This window comes from Schistocerca gregaria, chromosome 4 (genome assembly GCF_023897955.1).
Source record: "Schistocerca gregaria isolate iqSchGreg1 chromosome 4, iqSchGreg1.2, whole genome shotgun sequence".
Classification (NCBI taxonomy): Eukaryota; Metazoa; Arthropoda; class Insecta; order Orthoptera; family Acrididae; genus Schistocerca; species Schistocerca gregaria.
Genome location: NC_064923.1, coordinates 359,694,951 through 359,710,076, shown reverse-complemented (window position 1 = coordinate 359,710,076; position 15,126 = coordinate 359,694,951). Strand labels below are relative to the sequence as shown.

Sequence of the window (15,126 nt, the reverse complement as noted above, 5' to 3'; positions counted from 1 at the left end):
CTTTGTAGTACCAACAGCACATCAAAAATTTTACTCAGTAGTAAAGACGTGCGGTATGTGTAAACTCAAGTGCAAGTACTGTGGGAAAGTATACGTTGGTCAGTCAGGGTAGAACTGTGGCAGTTATGCTATCTGAAAGTGAGAGAAGCTGGAGATTAAGAAGGATAGCTTAAACTTTTGTCCATCATCTTTTGACAAAATCGCTCATATGATGTAGAATGTAAAGTTTTATATTCTGTGAAGAAAAGTAGGAAGTTGACACTGCCAGAAATACAGGGAACGAATTAACATACGACACAGAATGTAAGGTTGTTATTAAATGAGGCAACTCAGTTTCCTTTTTCCCACTCTTTTAAATTAAATTTCAGTTATAAATAATTGATTGAAATCGCAAATTCTAAATTGCTTTTCATCATTTGTTAAATGTACCTCCACAAAATGTTTTGTTTCCTTATTTAGTTCATGTAATTACTTCCTTGTGTCAAAAAAATGTAATACTTTCCTATGTAAGTATTCTATATGTCATCATTTTTGTAGCCTTTGCGTAAATACGATCTGTGTACGTTGCAAGTCATTGTATCCGTATTTGCGACATTCTATTGGCATCTGTAAATGACATAGGTAAACGAAAACCGGTTCGTGATCAAATAAATATAAGAAACTTCCTGGCAGATTAAAACTGTGTGCCCGACCGAGACTCGAACTCGGGACCTTTGCCTTTCGCGGGCAAGTGCTCTACCAACTGAGCTACCGAAGCACGACTCCCGCCCGGTACTCACAGCTTTACTTCTGCCAGTACCTCGTCTCCTACCTTCCAAACTTTACAGAAGCTCTCCTGCGAGACATGCAGAACTAGCACTCCTGAAAGAAAGGATATTGCGGAGACATGGCTTAGCCACAGCCTGGGGGATGTTTCCAGAATGAGATTTTCACTCTGCAGCGGAGTGTGCGCTGATATGAAACTTCCTGGCAGATTAAAACTGTGTGCCCGACCGAGACTCGAACTCGGTAGAGTTGGAAGAGCACTTGCCTGCGAAAGGCAAAGGTCCCGAGTTCGAGTCTCGGTCGGGCACACAGTTTTAATCTGCCAGGAAGTTTCATATCAGCGCACACTCCGCTGCAGAGTGAAAATCTCATTCTGGAAATAAATATAAGTTTGCAGAACACCAGGATATGCTTCCTGTGGAACATCATGATCATATTCTGAAAAACAGCGACGGAAAATTGAATTAAATAGTAATTTATTTTTAAGACAGGGAATGATTTAAAGGTTGTCCTAATGAAACAGATGGATAGTTGCATCCTTTCTTATTAAGTCGTTTTATGTTGCGTGGTTAATCAACTTCTATAAGTAATTATTGTTTACTTTAATGTCTCAGACCTGATGACCTCTAAATGTACTTATGAAACATAAAAATGAGCATTTAGGGTTGTATTCTTGTTGTTTCTACAAGTTATTGTGCTGTAAAGAACCTTGATGATAAAAAGGACCTTATAAACCAAAAACGTTAACAATATTACCTGTAATCACCACCTGTAGTCAACAGTTAATCTTGCCAGCCGCTAGGAGTAATGCGTTTCGAGAGGGTAATAAACACGATCAAATGTGTCGTAGCTGTTTATGTTTGACTTGTGTAGGATTGACATTTAGGAAGAATGGGGTTAAATCTTTATCTGGCCACCAAACCTTAGTTTTTCTATGGTGTCGTTAAATCGTCTTAAGTGAAAGAAGAATGTATCCTTTTAAAATACCTAGACGGATTCTCTCTTAGTCTTGTAGTGTCTTAACAATAGTATTTCTCTGTCATGTCTCGGCGCCCATGCAAGTTAAAAAGACAGCGAAAACAAGAAGTTGCTCAATGCGAAAACATGTGGTGCTGTGAAAGGAGTGAAATTTATGCACAGTCTTTAATGAGTGAAGAAAACATAAAGCAATGGTGTGGCGTACTGAGGAAAGACCATATGGATGTTTACGATGGGCAGCGTGAGAGCGGGGGCATATTACTATTCAAACAGCAGACCTTCTGGAACATGCAAACAATAACCGACAAAGACTGGGATTCATAACAGCTCAGCTTGGTTTGGAGCTTCCACAGATGTCCATGGCATCACTGCAGTGAACTGATACTGGCTTACTATGTGCAGAGTGAGAATCGACAACGTTGATAGGCGCTCACAAAATCTAAACCTTGTCATGAATCTCACAGCCTGAAGGTAACTTCACCTCTCGAATGTATGGCTATAGACAGCACTGTAGTAGATTAATGGGAAGACATCTGTTTTACATGCGATTAGCTTTACGTAGTCGTTCCACTTTAAATCGCTCCGTCTGCATACTCCTCGATTTTTGTGGAAATAACTATTTCCAGTGATTGTTCTGTCATCGTGTAATGATTCAATAATGGGAAGTTCTGCCTGTATGTTCTTCGAGTGTCGCCTGCCAGTTAAGATTTTTCAACATTTGTATTACACTCTCCCGCCACGTTACACTAGTATATGTTGACGACTAGCTTTAAATCCCTGGACCAACCATCTTCCCCTCTGCAAGTCTTCCTGAATTTCGGTACATTTACCAAGCGTCGTCACTTCTCTGTGTAGATACGTATCGTCCCCGACGGTCTGACTGTACTTCCTACGTTTTCTATTAGCTTACGTTAGTATAGTGTGAAAATTAATGGCCCTATAACACTCCGTTGGCGTAGTCGCGAATTTAAATTTACGTCTGATGATTCATCTGCATTGAAAGTGCCAAGAAATCTTCAGTTCCGTCTCACAGCTGGCCTGACATTCCGTACGATTTTATTTTGTTCACTAGGCGCCAGACCCGAGCAACATGGAACGCCTCCCAGAAGTCAAGGAACACGGCTTTAACACAGAGGGTAGAACAATATCAGCGGTTCATTGCCAGAAAGCCGGTTTATAAAGTTTTCTAACCTGCGAGTTGTACGACTTCTTTCTTCGAATGCGTGCCAATTAAGGTCTTTTTTAAACATTTGTGTTACACTCTCCGGCCACGGAAACAAGCATGTGACCATTAGCAAGCCGCGCGGATAGCCGCGCCGTCTGGGGCGCCTTCTCACGGTCCGTCGGAGGTTCGAGTCCTCCCTCGGGCATGGGCGTGTGTGTTGTCCTTAGCGTAAGTTAGTTTAATTTAGATTACGTAGTGCGTAAGATTAGGGACCGATGACCTCATCAGTTTGGTCCCAAAAGACCTTATCAAACTTTCCAATTTTGACCTTTCGCGCAGTCTTTAGCTGCATTTGCTTTGTGTCCTTTTCTAGTTCGATCTGGCATGGGTCACGTACACATGAGCAGTATCTACACCTATATCTACATCTACAGCCGCACTTTGCAAAGCACTGTGAAATGCATGACAGACGATACTTCTCATTGTACAAGTTATAAGGGCTTTTTCCTATTCCATTCACATACGGAGCGCGGGAAGAATGATTTCTTTAATGACTCAGTGCGTGCTGTAAATAGTCTACTCTTGTCCCCGCGATCCGTAATGCATCGATACGTAGGTGGTTGTAGTATACTGCTAGAGTCATTATTTGAAGACGATTCTTGAAACTTTCTCGCTTCCCACGCCCGGGTTCCCGGGTTCGATTCCCGGCGGGGTCAGGGATTTTCTCTGCCTCGTGATGACTGGGTGTTGTGTGATGTCCTTAGGTTAGTTAGGTTTAAGTAGTTCTAAGTTCTAGGGGACTGATGACCATAGATGTTAAGTCCCATAGTGCTCAGAGCCTTTTGTACCATTTTTTTGAATCTTGAAACTTTGCAAATAGACTATCTTTGGATAATGCGTCTACTTTCAAGTGGCAGTCAGTTCAGTTTGTTCTGGATCTCTATGACTCTATCCCACGGCTCAAACAAATCTCTGACAGTTCACACTGACGTTCTCTGTAAACGTTCAATATCCCCTGATAGTCCTGCTTGGTACAGTTTCTACACGCTTAAGCAGTACTCCAGGATGAGTTACAAGAGTGATTTGTGAGCAGTATCCTCCGTAGAAGTCTACCACCTACTTTATAGGTGACTGAGCTTATGTGATAACTCTGTTTCATATCTCTAAAAAGTGTTACACCCAGGTATTTCTATGAGTTGACCGATTCTAGTTGTGATCCGTTAATACTGTAGTCATGGAGTACTACGTTTCTATGTTTTAGAAAATGCACAACTTTACATACTAAGCATTTAATGCAATTTGCAAATCTTAGCACCACTTAGAAATTTTATTGAGATCCAACTGAATATCTGTGCAGATATTCCCACACAGTACTTCATTACAGACAACTGCCTCATCTGCGAAAATACTGATGTTACTATTAATTATGTATGATAGGACATTAATATACAACATGAACAGCAAGGGTCCCAACACATTACCCTGGGTCACAGTCAAAGCTACTACTACATCTGCAAATGACTGATGACCCTAGATAACACGCTGAGTCCTCATGACATGAAATCCTCAGTCTAGTTACCAGTTTCGCTCGATACCTCATATGACCGTACTTTTGATAACAACCATAGGTGTCAGATTGAGTTATATGGTTTTCGAAATCGAGAAATATTGCATCTGCCATGATCTATTTCTTTCATGATTTCATGTGAGAAAAGTCGAAGCCGAGTCACAGATGATCCATGTCTTCAGAATCCATGCTGGTTCTCATGGGAGAGGTCATTTTGTCGATATCTTCTGAGATTATACGACATAAGGATGTCAAGATATTGAGCAATAGTTTTGTGGATCAGTTCGACTACTCTCCTCGTTGATGCGTGACATTTGTGTTTTATTTAATAGCAGAGCTCGAGGGAGCTGCCGTAGATTATAATTAAAAGAGGGGCTAACGCAGCCACGCAGCCACTCAGATAGGAATTCCACCAAGCCCTGGAGCTTTGTACGATTTCAGCGATTTCAGCTGTTGCACGAACACCACGGCCACTAATACGGGGGTGAGTCAAATGAAAATCTTAAATTTGTAACAACAAATCGAAATTTCACGCCGTTATCCTGTAAGTTGGTAAGCGTGCTACAAACAGAGTGCACAATGACCTGTAGGTGGCAGCATGGTGCAGATGCACACATACCGTCGCAGTATCAGTATAAAGATGGCCGCCCCACTTGGGACTTGCATCACGGAAGAACAGAGTTCTGTTATTCGGTTTTTTCGTAGTGAAGGTGTGAAGCCTAATGAAATTCATCATTGAATGAAGGTTCAGTACGATGATGCATGTTTGTCACAGCAGCAAGTCTACGAATGTAGGAGAAAGTTCGCAAATGGTGTGACTTCAGTGGTGGGTGCTCCTCGTCCAGGTCAGGCACAACGAGTTGTGACTCCAGAGGACGTTGCAGCAGTTGCAGCCATAGTGAAGGAAAACCTCCGAGTGACACTGAATGACATTGTAGCAGTTGCAGCCATAGTGAAGGAAAACCTCCGAGTGACACTGAATGACATTGTAGCAGTTGCAGCCATAGTGAAGGAAAACCTCCGAGTGACACTGAATGACATTGCAGTATGTTTACAGATTAGTCATGGGTGAGCACACCATACTGTGCATCATGTGCTCCAGTTCCACAAAGTGTCTGCAAGATGGGTGCCACTGCAGCTGACTCCTGAAATGAGAGAACGACGTGTTGATGCTTGTGAAGAACTTCTTCCGCGCTTTGAACGAGACGTTGAGGCCTTCCTTGCAAGAATCGTTACTGGGGACGAAACCTGGGTTCACCTCCACCAACCGGGAACGAAGAGAGCGAGCAAGGAATCGAGCCATGCCTCATCACCAAAACCAAAGAAGTTTAGAACAGAACCATCAGCAGGGAATGTTATACCGACTCTCTTTTGGGACGAAAAAGGCGTCATTTTGGAGAATTACATGCCTAGAGGGACGACTGTCACCAGTGCATCATACACAGATCTCCTAAAAAATCATCTGCGGCCTGCAGTCAACTCAAAACGAAGTGGATTGCTGTCAGCAGGTGTTCTTTTGCAACATGACAATGCAAGGCCCCACACTGCCTGTAGAGCAGTCGCAACCATCACAGACCTGCATTTTGAGTGTCTTCCTCATCCACCATGCTCAACAGACTCACCAGACCTTGCTCCAAGTGATTTCCATACGTTTGGACCACTCAAAGACGTACTGGGTGAAATTTCCCTTTTGTATGTAAAAGAATGACAGTGCTGCAAAAACTCATACGTTATTTTATTTTCAAACAGCTGAGCAAAACTCAACGTATTCAAACAGTTTTTCCTTTACTTATTCTGATAATCATAAAACTGACACGATATTTTTAGCGCAACGCAGTCTGACTTTCAATAATCCCTACAAAAGAATGGCTCTGACTAACAGTAACCTATACCTTTCATGAATCTCTTACCTCACAAACATCTTCGTTAGTCGAACTACTGCAATACAGCGGGTGCTCAATACTGCCAGCTAAATATAAGATTCTAACGACTGAAGGCACCAACTACTGATAGGCATAGTTAGCAAATGAAATATTTTGATAGAGAACAAACAATGTATTAACCTTACTAATGTTCAAAAGTCATTTTATATATGACATCCATCTTTACAAATTTCCTTTTTCTGGCGGGCACACGTCCAGATCGTCCGCTTACAGTAACCTCTCAAAACTTTGGCATCTCTCTTTCACCACATCCACCACTACTGGCGGCTCACCTCCAACTGCCCAACGCTACGCGCTGTTCACATCCAACTGCCCAACACTACACAAGCGCATAGTCCAACGAGTCCAAACAGCCATAGACTGCACACTGCACAGTCAGCTGTTTTCATACAGTGCACTACGTGTGGTTATCAACATAAAACCCTAAACAGCCTGCTTACAGCCACAGATTTGGATTCAGACAGTTAGACAACAATAGAATCGTTAGTTTTAAAGGTAGTTTCAGGGTACCGCAAGGAAGTGTGATTGGACATTTACAGTTTACATTGTACATAAATGATCCAGAAGAATGCATCGGAAGCTCTTTAAGACTGTTCGCAGATGATGCAGTTGTCTGCAAGAAGGTATCAACGCCAGAAGACCAGCTATTTGCAAAAGGACCTACAGAGGATTGATGAATGGTGCTGGTTCTGGCGGTTGACCCTGAATGTTAATAAATGTAACGCATTATGCATACATAGGAAACAAACTCTGCTTGTTTACAGATTCACTACTGATGACAAAGTGCGGAAACAGTGGCTTCCATAAAAATCTAGGAATACCTATCCGGAGCTACTTTAAGAGGAATGACAACATAAAACAAATAGCAGGAAAAGCAATGTCAGACTGAGATTCATAGGGAGATTCGATCCACTGAAGAAGTGACTTACAAGGCGCGTGTTCGACCTATTCTTAAGCACTGTTCATTAAACTGGGATCTATACCAAATAGGACTCACAGAAGAGATAGAGAGAATACAACGAAGAGCAGTGTTATGAAACTTCCTTGCAGATTAAAACTGTGTGTCGGACCGAGACTCGAGCTCGGGACCTTTGCCTTTCGTGGGAAAGTGCTCAACCAACTGAGCTACACAAGCAAGACTCACGCCGCGTCCTCACAGCTTTACTTCTGCCAGTACCTCTGTAAAGTTTGGAAGAGAGGAGACCTCTGTAAAGTTTGGAAGAGAGGAGACGAGGTACTGGCAGAAATAAAGCTGTGAGGACGCGGCGTGAGTCTTGCTTGGGTATCTCAGTTGGTTGAGCACTTGCCCGCGAAAGGCGAAAGTCCCGAGTTCGAGTCTCGGTCCGGCACACAGTTTTACTCTGCCAGGAAGTTTCAAAGCAGCGCACTCTCCGCTGCAGAGTGAAAATCTCATTCTGGAAGAGCAGCGTGTTTCGCCATGGGATCGTTTACTTTGCGTGAGAACGTTAGAAAGATGCACAAAAAAGTCTAGTGGCAAACGTAACAAGAGAAGCTTTGTGCGTCAAGGAGAAGTTTGCTGCTGAAATTTCGAGAGAGTACTTTCCAGGTAGAGTCGGATAACATGTTGCTTCCTCCAAAAGATATCTCGCGAAATGACAACGAGGAAATCCGAGAAACTGGAGGTAATACAGAGGCTTACCAACAATCGTTCTTCCCATGCGTAATTCACGAATGGTGCAGGGAAGAGGTGGTCTGTTAGTGGTACCAAAAGTACCCTTCACAGCACACCGTCAGACTGCTTGCAGTTTATTGATGTTGATGTAGAAATGAAGTAGCTTTTGAAATTAGGGTTCTCAGACAGTTTGCTTCCGGATATAAAAATCTACAACCTTAATAGCTGGCCGGCTGACCTCAGTACAACAGTGGTAGACTTGACGTTGCCGATTCCTGCAGGTCTCATCAGTTAGCAAGTGTTTGGCCAGATTGGATAATGCTGGAAATGGATCGATATCGAATTTAAACAGCAAATCTAGGTGTCAGTATGTACGTAGGCTGTTTAGGTTTTTATGCTGGTAACGCCACGTAGCGCTCTGAAACTCAGACTGTGCTGTGGGCAGTCTGTCGCTGGTTGGGCTCATTGTTGGAATATTCGCTTGTGTAGTGTTGGGCAGTTGGACGTGAACAGCACGTAGCGTTGGGCAGTTGGAGTTGAGCCGCCAGCAGTGGTGGATTTGGGGAGAGAGATCCAGAGTTTTGAGAGATTACTATAAGCGGGAGATCAGGACGTGTGTCCGCCAGAAAAAGGAAGTTTGTACAGATGGTTGTCATGAACTGATAGATATATATGATGACTTTTGAACATTATTAAGGTGAATACATTGTTTGTTTTGCAAAAACAGTCATAATGTCTTATGGGATAACAGCAATCAGTGATTTTATAATTTTACTTAAGAACCGTCTTGATTGCAATTTTTTTTTTATTCTTATGACCGGTTTCGATTCATTCAGAACCATCTTCAGATCTGATATTTCAGTTACAGGAGTAACCCGTCCAAATCCATCAATTTTCACATGCTACGTCACGGTTCTTAAGTAACATTGTTTGTTCTCTATCAAAATCTTTTATTTGCTGACTATGCCTATCAGTAGTTAATGCCTTCAGTAGTTAGAATCTTTTATTTAGCTGGCAGTATTGGCGCTCGCTGTATTGCAGTAGTTCTAGTAGCGAAGATTTTTGTGAGGTAAGTGATGGTGAAAGATATAGGTTATTGTTAGTGAGGGCCACTCTTTTGTAGGGATTATTGAAAGTCAGATTGCGTTGCGCTAAAAAAATACTGTGCGTCAGTTTAGTGACGATCAGAATAGGTAAAGAGAAAACTGTCTGAGCAAGTTCAGTTTTGCTCAGCTGTCTTTGTATCAAATAACGTAGAAGTTTACCAACACGGTCATTCATAATTTTTTCTAAGGGGACGTTTCCAGTATATCAGTGACAAAGACATTCGTTTCCGATGTCCGCACACTGACCACTGTGTCGATGGACCTGCTGTTGCTGCGCCGGTGAATTACTGGCTACTACAGGTCGTCAGAATGCGCGATTGCGTGAACGAGAGGCAGCCAGCAGGAGTCGGCACGGGTCGCGCCTGCCCTTGGTGGGGTATCTGTGCCCTGGGCGCAGGATGCGCCCATTACTCGCCACAGACCCCAACGTCCCTGCGCTCTTCCGCGGCCATGCCTCTCGCGGGTCCGCCGCTGACTGACACTGTGCTGGGTGGCAGAGGCAGAGGCAGCGGCAGCGGCGGCGGCCACGGCCCTCGTGGTCGCGAGTTCCGCGGCCGCACGCTGAGCCTCCAGGGGTTCTCAGGAGCACTTACCAGGAGAACACGGCAATTGCCATAAGTCGATTTCCCGGAAGCTTCGCACAGAGGAAGAGGGGTCAAAATAAGCGTCCACGTGTCTCGGCTTATCCGTAGATACTCGACCGTTTCTGAGAAAACTTTTTAGCGAGTATAGGGTTCAACCGAAGAGGTGGCACAGTGGCTATCGTCTCGGCTTCATAGCTTTGCGTCCCGCGTTCGAAACCCTATTATCATTTTTATTTTTGCTATCCGTTTCTCTATCGTTGTCTGTAGATTACTGCACTACTGCCCATTACAATTGCTACACCACGAAGATGACGTGCTACATACGTGAAATTTAACCGACAGGAAGAAGATGCTACAATGTGCAAATGATTAGCTTTTCAGAGCATACACACAAGGTTGGCGCCGGCGGCGACACCTACAACGTGCTGACATGAGGAAAGTTTCCAACCGATTTCTCATACACAAACAGCAGTTGACCGGCGTTGTCTGTTGAAACGTTGTTCTGATGCCTCGTGTAAGGAGGAGGAATGCATACCATCGCGTATCCGACTTTGATACAGGTCGGATTGTAGCCTATCGCGATAGCGGTTTATCGTATCGCGACAATGTTGCTCGCGTTGGTCGAGATCCAAGGACTGTTAGCAGAATATGGAATCGGTGAGTTCAGGAGGGTAATACGGAACGCCGTGCTGGATCCCGACAGTCTCGTATCACTAGCAGTCCAGATGACACGCATCTTATCCGCATGGCTGTAACGGATCGTGCAGCCACGTCTCGATCCCTGTGTCAACAGATGGGGACGTTTGCAAGACAACAACCATATGTACGAACAGTTCGACGACGTTTGCAGCAGCATGGTCTACCAGCTCGGAGACAATGGCTGCAGTAACCCTTGATGCTGCATCAGACAGGAGCGCCTGCGATGGTGTACTCAACGACGAACCTGAGTGCACGAATGGCAAAACGTCATTTTTTCGGATGAATCCAGGTTCTGTTTACAGCATCGTGTTTGGCGACATCGCACAATGGAAGCGTGTATTCGCCATCGCGATACTGGCGTATCACCCGGCTTGATGGTATGGGGTGCCATTGGTTACACGTCTCGATCACCTCTTGTTCGCATTGACGACAAGTTGAACAGTGGACGCTACATTTCAAATGTGTTACGACCCGTGGCTCTACCCTTCATTTGATCCCTGCGAAACCCTACATTTCAGCAGGATAATGCACGCACGCATGTTGCAGATCCTGTACGGGCCTTTCTGGACACAGAAAATATTCGACTGTTGCCCCGGCCAGCACATTCTCCAGATCTCTCTCCAATTGAAACCGTCTGGTCAGTGGTGGCCGAACAACTGGCTCGTCACAATGCACCAGTCACTACTCTTGATGAACTGTTGTATCGTGTTGAAGCTGCATGGACAGCTGCACCTGTACACGCCATCCTAGCTCTGTTTGATTCAATTCCCAGGCGTATCAAGGCTGTAATTACGGCCAGAGGTGGTTGTTCTTGTTTCTGATTTCTCAGAAGCTATGCACCCAAATTGCGTGAAAATGTAATCACATGTCAGTTCTAGTATAATATATTTGTCCAATGAATACCCGTTTATCATCTGCATTTCTTCTTGGCGTAGCAATTTTAATGGCCAGTAGTGTATATGGATGTTTTCCAATCTGTATTGAAACAACGTTGTCCTTAGTCGTGTACTAACTGTATGCCTGGTGGGCATGGGTATGTGTATTGTCCTTAGCATAAGTTCGTTTAAGTTAGATTAAGTAGTGCGTAAGTTTTGGGACCTATGACCTCAGCAGTTTGGTCCCATAAGACCTTACCACAAATTTCCAATTTTCATGCCTGGTGAATGTATTAGAAAACAACAAATAAATGAGAAAATTATTTGAAATTACTTTCGGTGATATTCCTGTAACGTATATTGATTCACAATTGCAAGCGCCAGTTTTAGAAAAAGTGACCCGTTATTCGTGGTTTACCGTGAAATTATTGTCAACGTTTCAAGTCTTAGGCAATATTTACGAAGTTTCTTTCCCGAGTGAGATTCCTACGAAAAAATGTGGCAAACCTGCCTTCGCGCGATGTTCGTCGTGTTAGGAATATCTATGTTACAAATGTTTTTACGATCGGTATCATTCAAGGTAATGAATCAAATCTTCTTAAAGAATAAGCACAAGAATGAAACATAAGAATTAATATAAGAACAGGGAATTAAAAAAAAAAAACGTGCCGTCACCACCACGAGCTGGAATCCAAAGAACAGTGTGCTGAGAGATGACCTGCGAATTATCCATCACCAAATAATTTGAAGTCACAGCCAACTACAGGAAAAGTGTATACAGTCTTCTGAGACTGGCCCATTGTGGTGATTTTGGATGTATTGAAATCTGAAGCAACTGTCAATTCAGAACGCTGCAAGATGTAACTGACTAGATTCAATTTCCAGTCGTACCAGAGAGGAAGACAAATTCCAGTTGTGATACGACAAAAGGGGGCTCTGAGCACTATGGGACTTAACATCTATGGTCATCAGTCCCCTAGAACTTAGAACTACTTAAACCTAACTACCCTACGGACATCACACAACACCCAGTTATCACGAGGCAGAGAAAATCCCTGACCCCGCCGGGAATTAAACCCGAGAACCCGGGCGTGGGAAGAAAGAACGCTACCGCACGACCACGAGCTGCGGACTGTGATACGACAACACCAGGCTCCACAGCTATTTATCAACTATGGAACACATTGCCTTTGGCTGTACTGTCCTACCACGTCTACAGTACAGTGTACTTTACACTCCTTCAAACTTCCATCTGATAGGACCCAAGAAAAATGGACAACATGACCAATTCAGATCCTGTCATCGAAGCTGTATGGCATTGGCTAGCCTCAAACGATTCAGGTTTTTGCGAGCCCGGCATGCAGGCTCTTGTTCATCGTTGGCAAAAGTGCATAAAAAAAAACCGGTTGAGAATGTGGAGAAATAGCAGAATGTAGTTGAGATCCTGCCGTATTGAACTGTGTTACTGTACTTTGTGCGCTTGTTGTTGAGTCTATGAAAATAAGTGGTTGGCGTTAATTACGGAATGACCCTGTATACACTCCGCAACCCGTCTTGCGTAGTATGGCGGGAGGTACTTCCCCACTTTCCAGTTCCAGTCACGATGGGTGCACGGGGAAAACTACTGTCGGTTTACCTGTGAATGAGTTCGAATTTACCTAACTTTCCCTTCGTTGTCATTGCTGGTGATATACGGGGTGAACCATAACTCCACCGACAAGCTTTCAGGGGTTCTTCAGGGACACTTCTGAGTATTTTGGTATAAGGGACGCACGGCCTCGGGCCGGTCGTTACAGAGTTAATGCATTTTGTTTTTGGAACAAATAGATTGGTGGGTGGTCCTGTTCAGTGACCAGGTAGGTCGTCAGAAATGATACTAACAGATTTCCTCTTTTGGGGCATCTGAAGAGCGTAGCGTGCAAGACTCGGGTCGGTACTGACATGGACCTGGTTGCTGGGACAGGCGCAGACTCGTAAGTAGTAAGCCAAACTCGTGGACTTCTTGAGCATGTAAAACAGATGGTTGTACGTCATTGTACTCTCTGGCGTCATCATGGTGGGCGACGTTCTAAACGATACCCGTAAGTGAACAGCTGTGCGTTTTTCTCAAATTAAATTTTCCTTGAGACATTTAAGTCTCTAATTTATATACGATAATGTTGGAAGCTGAATAAGTGAATTAAAAATTGTGCCGCGACCGGGTTTTCTTGCTTACTTGGCAGATATGCTGACAATTTTTGTGTGTGTGTGTGTGTGTGTGTGTGTTTTTGGTTTGTTCTCATTTTGTACGATATTGTTCGTTGCATTTGTTCGGTGCGGATGTCCCATGACACTCGTTCAAGTTCAGTGTTTGCCGTTGATTCTGTTCTTTTATTACAGAGGGCAGCTAACCCTCTTACCGAACACGCTGAGCTACCGCGCCGGCAATAATCATGATGACACCATTACACCACCGCAGCTGTATGGTCAACATAGCTGCACGAACTACCCATGTCAAATACCCTCCCCACTATAAGCTCGAATTCATATCTCCCCTTATATTGTCACTATTACCAGGGCTCTCCGACATTTAATTTAAGATCTATATGATCACATGTAGTACAGCATTTCCCCATTACGTCGAATACTGAGGTGCTATTCCAATGTCGGAAAGCACTGCGTTTGTTACGTGCTGTACACTGACAGAACAATTTGAACACCCTATGACAAATGTGTACGTGTTTCGTCTGAAGGTTGTTGGATTGATCTACGTTGTGTGTTGTACGTTTTGGTTATTGTGTATAACAGGCTTCTTCAATGTTGTGAAAGTATTTTCTCAGAAACAAGGGTGATTATGATAACAGACTGAATAAATCATAATTACACTATTGCACTCTATCGAGCAGCCGGAGACTGTGGTTCCCTTGTACCAAACTATTCAGTAGACATCCCTGAACAACTTCTGAAAGCTTGTCGGTGGCGTTCTGGTTTACCGTTTACGTGCGAGGAGGTAACGAGATGCTTGAATCTTATTGCAACGTACCATTTTAACAGTAATCCTTTCTCTGAGGCACAACGCCTGTCTTGCAGCGTATGTCGCTGGAATTTAATGAGCATCTGCATGACGGTCTTGTACTTACTAAACGTACACGTGACTTATCATGCTCCTTTTTTTCGAATCCCCTCTCTCCCATCTTCTAATTCCATGTTGTATGGGTCCATCACTGCCTGTGGGACTCGGTCGAACGAGCGTTTCATAAGCTTCCTCTTTCGAGAGGAAGAATGTCATCGTCTTACAATTCTTCCACGAATTACATTGTTGTATCTGCTATTTCTACAACTACTTTTACGCAGTCTATATACTTGACGTCATTCCGTATGCATACTTCTAGATATATTACTGTTGTTACTGTTTTCCGGTATTGATCACCAATCGTATAATCGAACAGTGGAAGGACTTCTGCCTATTTATGCGTAATACATTACATTTTTCTATGTTATTTTAATTTATTCATTGCCAATCGACCACTGACGAATCCATTACTGCACTCACTCTTACACACCCTCCTCCGAATGAAACTGATATCTACACGCATGTTTTTGTTCAGCTCGCGGAAGATGTGAAACTCACACGGTGAAAGTTAAAGGCTCTACGGAGGTGGTTGCTGTGTTTCCCAACCAAATAGCGGAAGCGTAGCGTTCGTCCGATTGGCAGTGTGGGGGCAGACGTTGCCGTGCATCAGGATGATTCCGTCTGACAGTATTCCTGGGCGTTTTGACTTTATGGCGCGTCACAGTTTCTTCATATCGCTGCCCACTGGTTGTAGTTCCA

At 43.8% G+C, this 15,126-nt stretch overlaps 1 protein-coding gene and 1 non-coding gene across 3 annotated transcripts in view; both read right to left on the bottom strand.

Moving 5' to 3' along the window:
• Nucleotides 1–15,126, bottom strand: part of LOC126365925 (proton-coupled amino acid transporter-like protein CG1139) — a 307,054-nt gene that overhangs the window by 127,982 nt on the left and 163,946 nt on the right. The window lies entirely within an intron of this gene.
• Nucleotides 684–758, bottom strand: Trnas-cga (transfer RNA serine (anticodon CGA)). Its single transcript has one exon. It is a non-coding gene; the product is annotated as a tRNA-Ser (tRNA).